General features: G+C 41.1%; 1 protein-coding gene across 2 annotated transcripts in view; it reads right to left on the bottom strand.

The window, feature by feature from the left end:
* Positions 1-8,775, bottom strand: part of nexmifb (neurite extension and migration factor b) — a 58,241-nt gene extending 49,466 nt beyond the window's left edge. For both annotated transcript variants that reach the window (XR_006405525.1, XM_044364691.1), the window contains exon 1: positions 8,678-8,775. The gene's annotated coding sequence lies outside the window, so the exon portion shown is untranslated. The remainder of the gene's footprint in view (positions 1-8,677) is intronic.
* Between the last annotated feature and the right edge of the window lie 8,410 nt (positions 8,776-17,185).

Here is a 17,185-nt window from a genome sequence, read left to right on the forward strand (position 1 = left end):
AAGGGACTTTTTTGTCTTTTGTGGTCTGCCACAAATAGGTGCACCGCTGCACAGGGAGGGACTGGAGAGGGGGGCAGGTGTCAAGTGTTTCACAGAGAAAAGTAACATTTTCCCTGCAAATTCCTGGGATGAAGCTGGGTGCTACGTCTCCCATTACAAGATATTTGTATTTGATAAAGGGATTTGGACCGTGGAGAGCTTTTGGTCCCGATGACACTCCTTCTCTCCCTCTCCGTTTCTCCTCTCTTCGCCATCCACCGCAACAATTCTCATGACAACCATAATGAGCATACTCACATTCTGCACGATACCACTAATTTGAGAAATTTCCAGCACAAAGACATAATTAGACAAACTAATTAGACGAAGACTTCACTGCACAGAGATCCTCCGCAGTTCAACTCATCCGCCTACCTGCCGAGGACTAAAATAGGAAGCAGCCGTCAAGCCCATCCATGCTTATTCCCCTCAGTTAGGGCAGTGAGATGTTTGTGAGATGGCGCACAAGGGAGAATAACATGATCTCTCCCAAGGGCTGCAGCCACTCCTCGGCAGCAGTACAGCAGGATCTTTGTCGTGGCTTTAGTGTCACATAGGGCTAACAGGTCTTACCCAGCCACAGATTGTCTTCCTATTTATATCTGAGGCAGCGATATTGTCTAGATGCTGCGAAAAAGCTGTCTGAGAACAATCTGCACAGGCCTACAGCTACACGCCACTGTGTAAGACATATTAATAAATCAGAGAGAGGTGCTCAGATGTGCCATGAACACTTAAAAATACACAGAGTTCCAGTTGAGGTGTTCATAGTGAGCTATAGGTGAAGTGGTGGGTTTTCTAATGAAGAATATGACGAGAGTACTTAGAGAGAGTTGGAGAGGCGAGGGAGGTAGAAAGGTAATTGATTTTAAAAGTGATGGGAAAACCCACAGGTCTCAGGAGGGAGCAGCAAACCGTCTCGATGGATACGGAAGCCCCAGCTGCCTCCAAGAATAATGGAATTAATTCTTAGTCTGATTTAAATACATTTTATAATGGGAACTTAAATTAACATTTCCTAAAGCCCCAAGAGAGGGAGTCAAAGTGTAAATTGTTACAAATTTTTTTTTTACTTTTCTCTCGACAATGGAGCCTTTGTCCTCAGAATATGTGTTACTTGTAGGCACTCTGTGTTATCCAAATAGCAGTGTTCACTCGCTATCATTTTTGCACAGGGTGAGAGGAAAAAAACATAAATAACATTATTATTATACGAATGCAGGCTTGCACGTATACACACAAAACAAACTTCCATGCCCACATAGAAGCTCAAGGGTCCAAATAAGCATGAGCACATGCATACGTACACATTCATATTTCCAAATGCTTGGCAGGCTGTCACTGCATTCACTGTGGAGTCTGTAGGCAGATTTGTAAGTGTATCTGGGAGAGAGAGACAGACTGGTGTTTGTTACTGCTAATTTTGTGTCAGGTCACTAAGTCCTGGTAGACTCGGTGCACCTTGGGATTAACAATGAGCACAGAGGGCTTCTCTAAGCACTGGCTGCCCCTAAAACAGATCATTCATACGCATACACACACACACACACACACACACACACACACACACACACACACACACACACACACACACACACACACACACACACACACATTGTAACACATTCACAACGCACATGGATACCTTACCCCACCTCTCCAGAGGCCTCATCACTGGAGCCAAAACATTGCAGCAGCATACATCTTTGATAGTGAGTTTTAAACCTATTAGATCATATGGCTATAAAGTATGCATGCAGACTGTACACTAGCTCTCCCCTGAAAAAGACTTTCTCTCAATGGAATTACCTGCATAAATAAACCATAAGCAAATCCCAAATAGTGCACACAAAAGGCAAAAAAGGCGCAATGATACACAGGCATACACACACCTCAGAGACAGATCTCAAAGGAGCGGGTTATACACAACGTAATTTGAATATAAAAGGGAAATACCTGGTGTTGTGATGCTCCCAAAGTATTTAGCCCATAGTGACAGAAACATCGCTGTATCATAACAGTGATAGAAACGGCAAAAAGATATGTGTAGGTGCACTGGAAGCGAGATTAGTGGACGCTATGGATGAGGAGCAAGTACATACTGTACTAGATGCTGTACATACACAGGTATGTTAAAGGTATGAAAGTGGAAAGTTTCTCTTAAAACCTTCATAGTTATCATTTCTTGTCTTAATAGCAGCATGTTACCAAATTGCTCTTTATTAAAAGCAACTCTTTCAAGTTACTCACTAGTACTAGTGAGTGCATGTACATGTGTTTTTCTAAGTTATTGTTTGTTTTCAGCAGGCTAGTATGCACTTAAGGAAGTATAGCATGTTCATAATACACCTCCATAGATTTGTTAGGAAGAGCAATCATTTCAAGATTTCTGGCCTGACTTTTTAAGACCAACTTTGAGAATATAAAAATGTTTCTCCACAAAACCCTTTAATTTTTTTTCATAAAAAGTAGCCAAACTTCATAACTGTTTTCATTACCGATTAATCTACGAAAATAATATGGTTTATAAAATGTCTGACAACAGTGAAAAAAAGGCTATCACAATTTCCTAGACCCCATGGTGACTCAGATTGCTTGTTTGTGCAACTAACAGTCCAAAACGTGAAGATATATTTAGTTTACTATTGAATAAAACAAATACAAGCAGCAGATTCTCCACAATTTAGCAGCTGGAATGAGGGAGTATTCTGCTTTTCTTCTTGAGAAATTGGATCGGCAAAATATGTAACAATTTGAAATAAAAACACTGAACAAAATGAAATACTACATTGAAAAATAAATGTGGTACTTTATTCCAAAACAAATCTATATAAGTATATATAATATATAAGCGACCACCACTAGCATTATGCAGAAGCCTGGAAATTATTCAGCTAATCCAGATCTCCTGAATTCCAACAGTATACAAGATATTACAATGAATCTCTGAGGCTTTGGGTGACTAAGTGATGAATTAGCCCTTTTATCAGCGGCGACTACGCTGAGGTGCATATTTGACTCCTTCTGGAGAGCATTTTACTGGCTCAAGTGTGATGTATGTGGGCTGTATTCTGACAGTGTCGCTGAATGATGACTTGGGGAAATGGGTTAGAAGAACACAGAGAGATAGTGGGTTGAAAAATGTCTATTTGCGCATGACAGGGCTTCAGTAAGTCACTGAATGTCGCTATCAGGGGCGAGCCCAAAATAAATGCATAGCAGGCATCCTGGCCCTTCATGTCTCTTTATGCTAGAATTAGCCACTTGTTTATGACAGCAAAGACTGGGTCACTGTCATGATGTAAAATATATGTGTGTGTGTGTGCGAATGTGTGTGCACTGTGAGAAATAGCAGAGTCTGAAGCCGAAGAAAATCCAGAGCCGGCACAAATTCTTACTGGAGTGTGCTGGAGCTAACACACACACAGGGAAGCAAGCAAGTATACACACAGCTGTACATCCTAGAAGTCAAAGAGCCACAGTAGACACTTCATACACTCTTCTGAGATGCATCTGAAATGAGAAGTCCTAATTATTATTTCCATTGTGCCCCACTCCTGTGACAAGGACCACTAGCTGTGAATGATTATAATTATTACCCATAGTAGAATAGCAGTCATGCTGTTGTATCATCAGCAACATCATCCAACAGATCAGGGTCAAATCCAACTTGAAATTCATGTATGCAATTCAATTCACATTCTCTGTGTTAAGATATTCAAAAACATTTCTCATTTGACTTCTGCTTAGATGTGTCGCGCATGGATAATGTTTTGCCTCTGGCGTGCTATGGTAAATGGAAAGTAAAGCGTTATTCGTCAGCTGACTGTATCTGACAAGAAGACTATTGCATTTGCTCAACAGGCTTTTGTCATTCTGCTCTCTGCATCAACCGCAACGTATGATAAAATAGCTATTCGATTCAATTATCACTAATGTTTGATTAGGGCACAAATGGCGCAGTCTCTACAAACAGCAGCACAATTAAAGTGAAATGAATTACAACGAATCTTAGACCGAATGCTATAATGCCATACATTTTAAACACTCAACTTGTACACTGTGAAAAGATTTACAACAAAATATAGCCTGTCTCTTATTTGCACATAAATTCACAACATCGTTTAGAGTAGAAAACAAGCCTGTCTTGAATGGCTGGTAATTATGTACAGCAGCAAATAAAGCGTGGTTCCTTTCTGAGGCACTGGTGGCTTGTTAAGTGGTGAACAGACAAAACAGCATTTAGAAAATGAAAGGTGCAGGGAAACATCCAGGGCACAGCGAGCTTCTCTCCCATTAGAAACAACACTGTCTATCTCACGACTGTTTGTTTGTTCCAACTGGCTGTGCTGGGAGGACGCACCCTGAACCCCCACCACCAACAGTAACTATGTCTCTCCCTTTATTTGTCCCCTCGTCTCTGTACTCTCCCTCTGTCTGTCCGTCCCTTCCTCTAATCTTCCCACCATGTCCGTCCCCCCCCTTCCCCTCTGCAGCTCCTCTCTCACAGCACATCCTACCCTATGTTTTGCTCCCTTTCTCATCATCAACCCCTTTTTTCATCCCACCCCCCTCCTCCCTTTCCATCCAACAAATCAAAGATAAGGCTAATGAAGGTGGCTTATTATTCCGGTATTCAGGATCCTGATGGTATACAAGTCCAGCTCAACATGGATATGCGACTCCTCTGGCTCCAACATGAGGAATTTTAAAAAAAAAAACATGTTCAAATTAGACAAGGGGCGATGAATCTATTAGTGTTATTATATAACAAAAACCAAGGCTGTTATTGCCACTGTGTGTGCCATTACAAAGGGAACAATACATGGGAGCACAATGTGCGAAACCAATTAAAATCCAGCCCCGTCATATAGCTTCCTCCCTCCCGAGTCATGTTGTGAATATGCTGCTTTCACACCATTCATGTCAGTGCACCTGTGTCCACTGCATTAAATCCCCACCTCTTTCGTCTCCTTCTAAGATTTCCCAGCATCAGATCTCACTATCTGTTTCAAGAATCCCATGAGTTGAAATACAAGGGGGCCCAGGAGAGTGCGAGCGGAGAAAAGGGAAATTTCACATTATCTATCCATCTGCAATATAAGGGTCTGATGTGGAAGCAGGAAATGAGCTATGAACGTCAAGCCCGCGTGCTCACGGTCCCAGTGGCCACCAGCCTACATACTGAGATCAAGTAGGCAATACGGAAAGTGGTTTAATAGACCCCAGTTTAATTGGACTTTTATTTGTTAATGGCAGAAATCCTGATGCATTACTTTAATTATCCTGGCAGAACTAATTCATGAACACGGTGCAAAAATGTGGCCGGAGTTGGCATTCAAATAGCATCCAACTGCTTTTTTTTTTTTTTTTTAAAACCTCCTATCCTCAAAGTGCTCTTGAATCTTTTGCCTTCCACAGGAATCTCTCTGATAGGACTTGTAAGGCGTGTGATGGTTGAAACCCTCAGTGTACTTTAACCAGCCAGCTGCCGTGAATGAATCCAGTGAGGGAGAGGAGGAGAGAGCTCTGAGGCCATTTTTCCCCTAAAAGTGCTGGGGCCCACCCAGATCCTATATGTGAGCATGCCCATGTTTGCCAGGCCCTCAGAGTGCAGAGAAGCAGCCCTCGTCAGTTTGGCTGCAGCTGGGGTGGGAGGGGTGAAGTACAGCTCCCCCTGCAGAGCGCTCGCCCAAGACAACCACAGGCAGCCTCTGCTCACATCTATACTCAGCCCAATCACACCTCAACTGCTTTGTCAATGCCGACCAGCAGCCAATGGAGAGAGAGATCCTTACTCTATGTCTGATTGCGCTGTTTTTAATTCATTACACTACTGCACTGTAACAGTTGTGCCTCAGTGCCTCACGCCTCATACTGACACATATTTTCTAAAATGGGGCATTCTTTAAAGTAGATTAGCACAGTTTGCCTGTCAGCTACAGATGTAATTTTTGCCTCTCTCAGCCACTCTATATGTGTGTGTGTGTGTGTGTGTGTGTGTGTGTGTCAGGATGTGTTTGAGTATGTTTACGTGCGTGCGCATGAGTATGCCGGTAGCGTGTGAGTACAAATGCGTGTGTCTTCCTGGAACAGCTCCTGTCTGGGGGGCAGAGCAGGCAGCAAAGAGCTCAGCAGCGCCTCAGTCCCTCAGGACACGCTGCAGCTCTCTCCTCGCGGCCATGAAAAGCAATCAGAGCCCAGCCTTCTCCCCTGGACTTACCTCTGCCTTTAATTACAGAACTCAGCAGCGGCAGCAGCACAGAGAAAGACTGCCTCCGCTGGGCCACAGCCAGCATGTCACAGCCCAAACGCAGGGGCTGAGGTCGACGCAGCAGGGCTGTGCATACTGTGGCCTGACATAAACACAGTGTGCTTAAACATACAGTGTGGCTCTGATGGGCTCAGCGTGTTTCAGCACGGACTAGGACAGAGCCATGGTGCTTCCAGACTGGAGTGATACAATGTGTAGAGAAAACTGCAGCGCACCAGACATAAAACACAGCGGGGACTCTATATAGAAAAGGAAAGCCCTCTCTGTATGCTTAACGAGATGTTCTTGCCTGTATTCTGTCGATTGTGAAAGTTAGAGCATGTTATAGAAGCTAGTAGGCGACACCTGATTGCAAAAAAAAAAAAAAAAAAAAATCAATCATACAAAAGAAACATCTGTGATACTGTAGTGTCGTATCCAGATAGTTGTTGTTGGTGATAAGAACATACAAGGTGTAAGATATTAATAAAAGGTGCGAAAAAGGATGATTGATGAGGATCAGTTCATTCTGTATAACTGAGACTCTCTCCTGTACGACAGACGTGGTAGTCGAGGCCCAACACATGTGCCTAAGGCTGAAGCAGAGGAGAAGCCACAGAGCACACATGGGCAGGGGAAGATAAGAGACTATGTACACAAGCTGCTGGTTTTATTGCTGCAACATAACACTCGGATAGCATTTTAAACACATTTTCAGAAAACCTGCCAGCGCTATCCTCGCTACTGTGGATCAGAGCCACGGTGTTGAAATGTGTCATTGGGCTCAATTTCTCATCCAGTTTAGAACGGCACTTTTAGTGAAAACAATGAGACTGACCAGGCAAACGCTGTAAAGACAAACATATCGCAGAATGAAGACACAGTTTGATATGATACCTCCTATTAGTTTCCGCATCTGTGATCTTCAAACAAAACCAGACCAAGGAGGCCCCTCTCCCGTCCACACGTCACGTAGCCTCGGGCCCAATGGCACACTGTGCCGTCACACATGATAATGACACCCACATCAACTTGTCAACTCAATTTGGCCCTCTTTTAGGCTCTCTTTGACTCAATCAATGCATGGCCTTCCATCTGGTTTCCACTGCTGTCTTCACATTAGGACACAGAGAGGGCAATGACAGGCATTTTACACACGCACACACACATCCCTCTCACTGCGCTCTGGTCCAGTGCACTTTAAAGATTACATCTTCAGCAAATCTTCCAACAAAGTAACCCGATGCATGCTGAAAAGTCAGAAACACACCCTGTCAAATAGGCTAACAAAAACTCCAAAACATGAATCAAACCAAGTCACGTCAGGTCATTAACTGTGTTCTGGGCAGATCATTAATTGCGACGATAAATTCGCCACTTCTTATTTGAAAATCCTGTCTAACAAAGCACTCCAATAAACATCAGCCGGGGAAATTTCTGGCTCGTTAAAATTTAATCCAATTAAAATCCTATTTGAAACAAAGTTAACAACAAATTCTAACACCTCCACAAAAACCCGAGCAGAGCAGAGGCTGTTATTATGGGCTGCAGCTCATTATTTCCTAGCATGCCTTGTCTGGCTTGCAGTGAGGCTGACTGGGACATCCAGTAAACATCTGTCATGAGGCATCCTTAAAAGGGGAGCAGAGACACAGTAAGCTACTGATCTAGTGACCCGACAGTGCAGGCATTCACACATGCCTGGGTGCACCTGTGTGTGCCTCTGCTATCATGATGTTTAGGCCAATTTTAAGAATTTGTTCGTTTATGAATCATTTATTTGCCATATCACAGAGGGCCTAGCTGTAAGATGATGTGTTATCCCATTGGGTTTCAATAGCCCATTCATGAATCATTCATTAGTTTGGACTATAAGATTATGCCCCTTTATTCATTTCTTATTCATTTTTGGGGCAGCACTGCTCTGGATGCATAACGTTGATTCAAAATGACGTCCACAGGCCACTGTTTGTCTCCAAAACATACAAACAGTGCAGGGTAACTGCCTTCAATATGAACAACCACACGTGGCATCTGTATTTGTGTTGCATTTCTGTGCCTAAAGCGAATAGGTCAGAGCCTGTGCTTTAAATAAGTGGGGGTATTTTTCGCAGGGAATGGGTAATCGATGGAGCAGAGACGAATGAATGTAGGCTACGACAGCTGTCCCAAGGAGGTAGGGCTGCTACTACGTACACCGCATGCTTGGTGTGTTCTCCCTTTGAATAAAATGTCCGATCAGATCAAATCAGGGGAAGCAGGGATAGCCTATAAATCAGTGTGTGTATAAATCAAGCTGTCATGTGCATACCTAATAGAGCTCGCTCCCTATTCAAATACACAACGGCACGCTGAATAGCAGCATAATAACGTTTCACTGCCTACCTCCAGAGCGTATGCGCCCAAACTGCGTTTTTTTCCCCCGTCGCAATGGGATCCTTCTCAGCTGCTGTGGACAGTATCAGAGATGCGTCTTTCCCCCGAAATGCAAACACTTCCCCTGCATGTTCCCCCCTCCCACCCTCCCCGCCACCAGCACCAGCAGCAGCAGCAGCAGCGGCAGCAGCAGAAGAAGCAGCAGCAGCCCGGGCCTCCAGTAATAGCAGGTGGACGCGCCTCTCAATGATGGAGACAGCGCGACTCTCCTCTCCCCCGCCGCTCCATTTTCAATTACGGAAGAATTCGTATTCCAGGAAACGCGCTATAGAGCAGCCAGCATGTCCTAATATCGCCGCTTTCCTCCGGACAAACAGGGGCCGTCGCCTGTCAAACTCCCGATTCGCGGTGCCCTCTCGCCTGTTATCAACCTTTCACGAGATGCTTGATGTTGCCATTGTCACGGCGTATTTTTTCCTTCCTTCTTTTTTTTTTTCTTTTTTTTTTTTTTTTGCAGCTGGACCTCTCCCCCTCCTTGCGGCGCGCAGTCTCGTAGGCGCGCACTTCGCCTGCTCCCCCTCCGATTCTTCTCGGTCCGACCTATGAGCGCGCACAGCCAGCCGACGCAGGGCCACGCACTGCTTGACGGACGCGCTGAGCAAATCAGGTAGCCCACTCCAAATAGGACTGTATCATAACAGGGCAACTGCAATGACATGAATAATGAAACGGCTACTCATGTATGCCTATGCTGGATGATCGGCCCACTCATAACACCACAACACTCACCGGACTGGAAGCAATATTTGGATAGACTTGAGTCTCTCTCTCTCTCTCTCTCTCTCTCTCCCTCTCTCTCTCTCTCTCTCTCTCTCTCCCAGTATGAATTGGGTCTGCAAACTGTGAATAAAACAGCATTCAATGAATAAAGACAATGGGATGCAATATTATATTGGTATAACAGTATTTCTATCCATTTACAGCGACTTCATGGAAATGTGTCACTTGTCAATTGATCTTCACATTTTCTGAATTCACAGCGCACAGTTATGACATATGAAAGCTCACAGTGGTTTATTCCAGCATTTAAATGATACAATATGGCAGTGAATGACAGGTCTGTACACACAAGCAAAACAACAACAACAACAAAGCAAACTACTTTCGGGACTTAAAACACTACTTTCATTCCTAAATAGATTTTGGAAAGCTGTAGCTTTTAAGGTGGTCGTTTTACTTAATACGTTTCCATTGATATGTCGCCTTATTTGTAATCTCTATGATTGAAAGCAGAATAATTAAAACAGACAGTTCTGATGCAATTAATCATTAGTCGAAAGACAGAAAATGAATCAATAAACATATGTTTAGATGGTGTATTAAGGAAAAATGTCAAGATTGTCCTTGTTCTAGCATCTAAAATGTGATGTTTTTTTTCTGTTTTCACTAAACATTGAATATCTTTGAGGTTTGAACTGTTAGTTGGAGAAATCAAGCAATTTAAAGATGCTATGTAGGACTCTGGGAACTTGTGATGAACATTGTTCACTATTTTCTGACATCTTAGAGACAAAATGATAATTTGATTTGTAATAGTTCGGGCTGCAACTACATTTGCTATTGATTTGTTTGATGATTATCTTTTCATCTAATTGATTAATTGTTTGGTCTAAAAAAAAATCCATCACGTTTGACTTAAGTTCAAGCTGACATATTTAAACTGCTTGATTGTCTGGCCAACAGTCCATAACCAACAGATATTCAATTTACTATAATAGAATAAAAAATTCTAAAAAATCACACTTGAGAAACTGGAATCAGTTAATTTTTGGCTTTATTGCTCAAGAAATAATTTGCATTAATCACTTATTGACTAATTGTGTGTGTCAACTAATTGCTCTATAGTGTCGGCCAGTTACAAGACATCCTAAAAGCCTGTCCTTAAATATAAATATGTTCTATCAGACATCTTGAGGCTCTTCAGCTCCCGTCACCACTATGTGAAGGTCTGTGTGTAATCTAAATGTCTAGTAATGCCCAATGATGCGGAACCACTAAACAATTTATTCAAACTAAACGGCTGATTTCCTGTTTTTGTGGCTACATGATAGAGCTGTAATGGCCTCCAATGAAACACAGAGAAAAAACTGTTCTTCTACTGCAGCTCAGTGACACACATTATTATTAGCATCACACGTAAAGACATATAACTCTCTGAGATACACACGCATACACATTGCAGATCACCTTGGAAATAGATGAGTAGTGTTTATTTTAGCCATGTTTTCTGTTTTCACATTAAGTACATGACTTATGCTAATGATCTCCATAGTAACTCCATAGTAACAGAAGTTATATTCACGTTTCTTAAAATACCTTTTCAACTGCAGTTGTCATTACAGATGTTTTTAAGGAGACACATTGGCTTACAGCTTCTCTTAAGCACTGAAACTTGATAACAAAACTCAAAGCTGACAGGAACAGAACATTTTCATGCTGATATAATTACAGAGTTTCTTCATGTCTTTACAGTAAATAGAAATAAGCCTAATGACTACTGCAGTGCCATGAATGCAATATCAAATAATATGCTTCACTATACAAATTAACACTGAAGCTTAAATGTTGCAAATAAGGAATATTTGCTTTGGGCTGAAAAGTTCGAATGAAGGTCCGTATGTTGAAATGCAGGCATAGTGCAGTATTAGTGTATTTAAAAGGGAGGTCCCCTGCACAGATTCAGGTCTATATTTTTATTCTTAGGCTCTACTGGAATATCTTTGCATGATTTACTGTTCAAAAAACTCCTTATTTATCTTGGCTCCTCAGTTCAGCCTTTGTCTGAAACAGGCTGTTTTAGCTCCTGTCTCTTTAAGGCCCCTCCTGATGAGTCCACTCTGTTCTGATTGGTCAACTTCTGGAAGCTTTGTCTCGGCAGACTTCAACCAGCCCCGGAGGCTACGTGAATATTTCACTTCTTTTTCTCATTCTTTACTCGAAATGTCAACTTCTCAAATACATCTGTACATGTTGGAGCTCAAATCTGATCCAAAATATGCGATTAAACAACACGAATAACCAGTGGAACAACCTTAGCAACAACTTTAGCACAGATGGCTGTCTGTGGGCATACGTGACCTGATGTCACTTCAATGGAGAAGAAGAGGTAGCTTTGTAAATGAAGCATTCAAGGCAGGCTGAAGCATTTCTACATACATTCACCTCAAGTTTTAGACCTTTGACCATGTTTAACATAGACAGCTGACATCATAACGGTATAAAAATAACTGAAAGTCACAAAAAGCATGATATGTCCCCTTTAAAGGATCAGAATCCTTATGAATGAATGTGTGCTATGAAGAAAACCCTCCCTATCAAAGCCAAAGTAAAGCAATCTGAATGTAGTACAACACAAAAGAACCACTAAAATATAACAATGTAAATGGCTTTTAACTTTTAAGTTCTCATTGTGTTGGCAAATTGACAATTTAAATGTTTTACAGTTCTTTGCAATTTTCCACACCTTTGTTTCATTCACTAACTTCACTTTTTAATGACATTCTCCTGTTTTTTTCAGCTGTTTTTGACACAAATCACATTCAGTATGCACATGAAACATCAACAATATTCAATTTTTCTTGTCAAAAACAGCAGTTTGCAGTATAAAAATATAATTAATAAAATAACAACATACATAATGTCATTGACAAAAAACATAGATATTCAGGGAACAGAAATAAAGAATGGAACGCTGTTTGCATTTCTGTATTTCTGGGAAACAACATCACTAACAAGGTATCCTAATGCAACATCTAAACAGCTGTTTAGACCACAGCTGGAAGCCTTACGGGTCTAAATTCTTTTTATGCAAGTGTTGAATGAATATATTGTCCATGTTTCTGCATTTTGGTGTTGAGGGTTACAGTCATATGCATATTGTTATTCCTTTATTGTTACATTATAAAACAACAGCTCACATATTATATTGCTGACAAAAGTATATAAATATACTGCCTGTACTTCTAATACTGTAAAACAAGCCTGCTGCATATACAGTATCTGTTTTGCAGTATAGGCAATATATTTACTTACTTTTGTTAAAATGTTTCATGACCTTACATGGTTCATTAAGCAAAGATTGAAACAGAGTCTCAATGTAGTATTTGTGGGCTTGTGTTCAATACTTGACCGAGTAGTTTATTCAGTATCTGTCACTGTGAAGTCTTTTTTATGTTATCTGGTTGAAATTAGCAGTTGAGTTTCAGTCAGAAAAACACACTGATGTTTGTGAGTATTTGTGACAAAATTAATTCAAGACAATGAACTTGAAAATCCAGCCTGTGTAGAATGACATGAGCATATACAGACAGACCTGGCGTGGTGACAAAATGTTGCAGGTTATAATAATAAAGATGTAGATTTTCTAGTCTGAGCGGCAGAAGAAGTTCACCTGAATTACATGTGGTAAATGGTCGTATTCCCAACGTCACAGTTTAAAGTTTAAATAAGTCCACAGGTGGTGACTGTGGCCTTCAAGCCCATGTGAAGTTAAAGGCTGTAAGAAGTTGAGAGCAGAATGTAAACGTTGAAATTTCAGGCTTTGACACTCACCAGGTCTGACAGTCAGTGTGAAATCTCCAATAAGATTATGACAGTTGTAACCTGCATGCATCCATCTTTGTATTAGTGGGCCTGACCAAACAGTCTAAGAAGGGGCCATTTGGTATGATTTGTCAGCTCTGTATGAAACGGGGTGAGCCTGATTCAAATATAAATCCTGAAATGTGCATGCAGTTTCACAGCGATTTACGTGAATCCATTTGAAAGTCTTAAAGACGACTGAATGACAGAGCATGACCAGAACAAGCGCACGTATCCTCCTCACCAGGACTCTGCCCTCAGGCATTTGATCCGGTTTCATAGATTTCTACTCACCAAATTCAGTGATACGGCTCTGGGAGCTTTTGTGGCAACACACACACACCTGGCAAACCAAGCTTTAAGAAAGTTTTATGATGATTTGAAGTGTTTATAAAATGAATGTCCAATTAAATCAGAGGGAAGTACGTTTTTAACGTCAACAGTTCAAGACATGACTGATTTTAAACTGGACTCTTAATAGCATATGTTATTTCTGCAATACTTCTTGGTTTAAATGTGTGAATTTGGTCAATTCACTTGTCAAGCTGAACAGCAGAGACAGACTATAGTGATGATGATGATGATGTCATCTAGGCACAAACCCCGAAGCTGCTCCTCAGACAGTGAATAATGGAGCAGCTCCTCTGGGACAGCCACCGCCGCCACAGTGATGTGATTTTACTGGGGACGTTTTCTGATTCACAGCCAGCAGAGTTACATTTAGAAATGTCCACAGATTCAGTCATTAAGTCAGCATCGGTCGACCTGTGACACCTGATGACATCAACAGTTCATGTGCAGCTGTGTTTGAATCACGTGACTTCATTGTGAAATCAGTAAAACTCTTTTTTGTTATGGTGGATTTTCCCTTTTGAAGGACAGGTTGACAAATTTTTCAAGTCTGTCTTAAAACAACAGTCAGGTGCCCAAATGAACACTGAAACAGGTTTTTCTTGCTGTAATCATCCCTCCCGCTAATACTGACCATTTAAAGATCCTTTCTTAATGCAAATCCAATGTAAATGATGGGGGACAAAATCCATATGAAGCTTCAGACGTCCAGCTTAGTCAAATTAAGTCTTGAGTCTTTTTAGTACCAAATTCCCTCTTTGTTACCATCCTTCCACCGCAGCTCAGAAGGGAAACACAAAGATGAAATTTTTTGCATTAAAAAGATTTAAACTGTGGAAGATATCTGCTTGATTTGACAAACCTGGACAGCTGAAGGTTAATATTATCTTCCAATAAACGCTTAAATACATTTTTGCACAAAAACAAGGACACTTACACATCACTTACATTGAAAGCACATTAGGAAGGAATCTTTGAGTCCAACAGGTTTCACTCTCCATCTGCTTTTAGCATCTTACATAAAATACCAGGTTTTTATGTAAGATACAATACAAGCTTTGTGAGAAACAGTATAAAGGAGCCGAGGAACAGAGTACAAAACTTGTACAAACCTGTGCAGTCATAACTTCAGAGATGATAGTACAAGTACCTCAGAAAGAGAAGCCAGTTGCCCTGCATGACCAGATGTTGAAAGATTTTGTTGTTTTCATTGCTCTAAAAGGGAAGGAGAATGTTTTGCATGTGAGTATAAAATACATTGAAATTCATAAGAGATTAATAAGTTTTGTATTTGCAGCAAGCATACATATTACAAATGTGTGGCTTGGATCATCCGGACTCTGCTCAGAGGTTGTGTCATCTGCAGCACACTGTACGATGTCTGTGTGGAGATGGTAATATCACTATATCTGTATTTATTGACTTTAAAAGGATAAGCCATGTGTGTACGTGTGTGTGTGTGTGCACACAGACACGCACACACGTGTGAATATGTGTGAATATTCATTCTCATTTTGACCAGGAGCATTGATATAGTACACAGGGATTACGCACATAAATTTACACACCCACACAAAACGGTGGAAATAACTACATCTTCTCTGAGGCATTGATGCATATTTATCAAGGCGTAGACGCCCTTGGCCACATACTAGTTCTATTGTAGTGGGATGGGAGTGAGCTGACTGTCTGGTGCAGAGGGATCGCCCTGAGTCTCAGCCTTCTCTGCCTGTTATCACGATGAAAAAGAGCGCAGCGGACTTCAGCAACAGGCCAAGGAAGGGTCACTGGAGATTTGACGTGCGTGGCTGAACTCCTCTTATCACCTGTGCACTCCGAACAGGTTTCATGGGAGCAGGGATGCAGCTCTTTGGGCATGTTAAGAGGATCTATACATTAAACCCATCACTGAATCACCAAGCAGGATAATATTACTATGATTTTAGACAGAAAGAAGGGTGCAACAAGAAGGTTTCGTCCTATCTGCACATCAGCAGCATGTTCTTTGAAAATCTCTCCTTCAGCAGAAGGTCGTGGTTTGCATTAGGGGCTGACTCTCCTGCTGTGGTCCATATTAAGGATATTATTAGAGGGCTTTGTGTGCCTGTCTTCCTTTTCTGCCTGCAGAATGCTGCATGGTAAACAGGGAGATGGCTTCCTCATTACCTCCTGAAGAAATGCAGACAAACAGCTCACAACAGCACTAATCACAAGCACGCCATACAGAACAATTATGGGTCACTGAACAACAGATTTTGTGATTCCGTTTTTAACGTAAATAGCCAGAAAGCAAATACCTCCATGTCAGATTGCTCAGTAACTTCAGTGCTTTAGAGTTTTATGTCCTTGACCGAATCACACACAGCAAGAAGAGGAAAAGCAAAAAAAAAAAAAACTGCTCTGTAATATCTAAGGCTCTCTCACAGAACCCGTGCAGATCATAGTGAATTATGTTCACTGAATAATTAGCGAATAACCTGTTAGGGGCAGCAGCTGAGCGTTGTTGGGAGTCGCTAATGAATAGTCTCATAATCTCTTCCTAGGTTAGATTAGAAGGACGCCATTAACATCAACTCATCTGCCTGGACATCTGACGCATGAAAGGAGACCCATCCAACCAGTAATCATCCAGTTGGTTTCCTTTTAAGCAGGGCTCTATCAAAGTCTACTTTCATCTATAATGTGTGACTTCCTCAGGAGGTGGTGGAGGCTTCACTATGCGGCGCAGCAGGGCTTGGTCTGTCACGTTTGTATGAATGTTTTTGTTATTGTCGGTTTCAATTATAGTCTTGCCAAAAGGCCTTATGGAAAGTGTCGTGTAATGTATTTGGTCCCAAAGGAGGTTCCAGGAAGCTGCAGGAGTTCTTGAGAGGGATCTGCTGTCATTCTGTCCACTAGACAATGAACACGGCGAGTGTCAGGATCACTTCAACTTCTGTGACACATCAAATCCACTTGTATTTAGCTTAAAACAGATCAATAATTTGTTAACTACAAAATCTTGACTGCTCATAGTTATCACGGATTAAATTTCTTCTCATTACAATAATAGAATATTTAAATATATGAAAAGACAAAAGCATTTTAGAACAAGTTCTAAATGTAAAAGATAACTTTCAGAATATACTGATAAAATTGTGAATTCAAAAAACACATATCTTGGTATATGCCATTTTATATGTCTGATATTTATATATTACTCTATCGATATACAATTTGCAGTATCATGACAAAGAAAAATTTGAGAAAATTCAGTCAAGAGAACTTGTTAATTCAGTGAATTAAATACATAAAAATTAAGATTGAGACATAATGTTGAAGCAAAAACCTTTAAATTTCCCATAGCGGTCCAATACATTTTTCTCAACCTTTTTGGTTTGTGACCATTTAAAACAAAGTCAACTCACAAACCCTCATCAACATTTAGACATTTCTATGAGCTGAGAGCATTGGGCAACACTTCACACAAGTCTCCTATTTAGCATTTATAAACAGTATATAGTATAAAAGTTAATAAATGGTTTA

This window comes from Thunnus albacares, chromosome 10, assembly GCF_914725855.1.
Source record: "Thunnus albacares chromosome 10, fThuAlb1.1, whole genome shotgun sequence".
Taxonomy (NCBI): Eukaryota; Metazoa; Chordata; class Actinopteri; order Scombriformes; family Scombridae; genus Thunnus; species Thunnus albacares.